Source organism: Tamandua tetradactyla (genome assembly GCF_023851605.1).
Source record: "Tamandua tetradactyla isolate mTamTet1 chromosome 18 unlocalized genomic scaffold, mTamTet1.pri SUPER_18_unloc_1, whole genome shotgun sequence".
NCBI classification, from domain to species: Eukaryota; Metazoa; Chordata; class Mammalia; order Pilosa; family Myrmecophagidae; genus Tamandua; species Tamandua tetradactyla.
Window position 1 is genome coordinate 545,442 of NW_027518250.1, and position 2,735 is coordinate 548,176.

At 31.4% G+C, this 2,735-nt stretch overlaps 1 pseudogene; it reads right to left on the bottom strand.

Annotated features, from left to right (window-relative positions):
* Positions 1–1,190: 1,190 nt before the first annotated feature.
* LOC143672833 (olfactory receptor 8H1-like) lies at positions 1,191–2,134 on the bottom strand (annotated as a pseudogene).
* Between the last annotated feature and the right edge of the window lie 601 nt (positions 2,135–2,735).

Here is a 2,735-nt window from a genome sequence, read left to right on the forward strand (position 1 = left end):
AATTAAGCAAAGAAATAATAATTGCTAAAGTATGTTGATCCATCACAGTATGGTAGAGTTTTCAAGTGATTAGCATGAAGACACAAAAGACATATAACAGTATGTAATTATAAAAACTCCTGAATTTACAAAACTTGAGGTCTTAAAGCATTGCATGATGATATTCTTCATTTATCTCATGCACCAAGAAAACATACACCTTCCAAGACTAAATGTCAAATGAATTATCAAAGCTGATAGCGATGAACAGAAAAGAAAATCTACAAAGTAGAAATCAGAAATTACAATATATATACACATATCTATACATAAAATTGGTCTATAAGACCAAGAATGAAACTTTCAAAGATGGTTAGCACATTTCTATTTTCTTTAAAAACTGAAATTTTTTTCAGACTTTCTTCAATGTTCACATAAACATTTTTCTATAACTTAATTCTATCACAATATTTTACTTTCCTCTAAGACCAAATATTGAAGTGCTCTTTTTCTTCTTAACTGTTTGTTTATAATAAGATGAACCAAAATTATTTTAAAATATGAGTGAACATTTTCATAACATAGGTTATTGTGTGTTCAAAATTTTGCAAGAATATACTTTCTGATGATTGTGTTCCAAATACATTAGAAGTGCATTAAATTCTGTCCATTCATCATCTGATATTATCTCTAAAATAACTATGAATTTAGAATTATTTATCTTGAGCAGTTGAGGAAACTAGATTTAAACTTTCAGTGAATTAATAAGGGATATACAGTCAAAAAGCTGATATTTCTGGGATTTAAACTCTAGATTTTCTAGTCCAAGTAGCACTTTTAAGACTGTACAATATATCTTCTCTACAGAATAAATGGAATGACTTCTAACAGAGCTCTCCATGATAAAATTCTCTGAAAATAGAATATACATAAAATTTATGTGATACAATTTCAAGGATAACACCATGTTTTTTGTTCAGTAGTACCACTTGAAAACACATATATATTTAAACAACAGGATTAATGTATATTTCATGTCTTCTATATGCTATGTAGATTTCTAAAAATATATTCTTGGAAAGTTGCAGATGCTATGTTTTCAAATAAAGGATTCCTCAAAAGAGATCCAAATAATTAAAGGGTACAATTGTACTTAGAGAATAAATATCCAAATAAGAAAAAAAGAAAAATGTTCAACAACACTGCCATTCCTAATGCCTGAAACCCTCTCTCTTCTCCATAACTCTAATGAGAGCATTTTTCACCTCTTTGTTCCTAAGACTATAAATGAGTGGGTTCAGCATGAGAATCACTACAGTATAAAACACAGAAGCTACTTGATCCTTTCCCAAGGAGTAAGACTGCTTTGGTTTTATATAAGAAAAAAATGTAGTGCCATAAATGATAGTGACTCCCAAGAGGTGGGAGGCACAAGAAGAGAAGGCTGTGCTTTCCAGAAGTGGAATTGATTTTCAGGATAGTAGGCAGAATGGACCCATAGGACACACAAATTGTGGTAAGAGACACCATTATATTTAAAATACCAACAATGAATATCATGATTTCAGTGTCATGAGTGTCAAAGCAGGACAAGGCTAAAATTGGGATTACATCACAAAAAAGTGATAAATTACATTGGATTCACAGAAATGCAAACTGTTCATGTAAAGAACTTTACATGAAGTAAGAAAACTCATGATTCAATAAAGCCTATCAGGTAGGGCCCAGTGATGAGCACACAGCAGAGTCTCCTGGACATAACAATAGGGTATTGAAGAGGATTGCAGATAGCTACATAGCAGTCATAGGCCATTGAAGACAGAAGGAAAAATTCAGTGCCACAGCAGAAGATGAAAAAAGACAACTGGGTGAAGCAGCACTTGAATGAAATATACTTGTTGGAAGTCAATAAGTTCACTCAAGTTTTAGGAGTGATGACCATTGAGTAACTGATGTCAAGGAATGACAGGTGACTGAGGAATAAATACATGGGTGTGTGAAGCTGGAGGTCCAGGTGAATTATCAGTATCATCCCTGCATTCCCCAGCAGAGTAATCAGGTATATCAGGAGAAATAACATAATGAGGACCTGCTGAATCTCTTCAGTGTCTGTCAATCCCATAAGGATGAAGCCGAGCACGTTTGTGTTATTCATAGTTCCCATAGCACTCAACTGTTGTAAATTGTTGGGAAATCAAAGGTGGCGCTTGGCACCTCAAAACTGTTTTTGATTATAGAAATAATTTTACACCTTTAAAAGATTAGTTTAGTAATAGTTTAGTAGTTGCAATAGCTATAACTTTATAATAAAGAGTAATTTGCAAAATATGACTGAAAAAAAGACTTGGACTGCAAAAAATAAAGTACAAATCAACATTCAGATATTATATAATAGAAGCTTATATATTTATATTGCATAATTTTAATGAACATGACATTGTTATAAATACATATATTCATTTACATATTTATCCAGATGAAAATATTATACCTCAGTTGTTACACTCATTTAATAGGTGACAAAAAGTATACATATTTACTCGATGAGAAAAAGGGCAGGAAAAGTTAAATAATTTATACAGATTCACAGCCGTTTAGTATTGTTTGCTCTGTGATTCTCCCAAGAATTTAGAGATCATGCTCATAACACAATATTCAGATGTATATTTGATTTTAGCATCAAATATTATATATGAAACAATGATCATTTTAATGCATCATTTACCTTGCTTTCATATTCAGTATTATTTAGTACA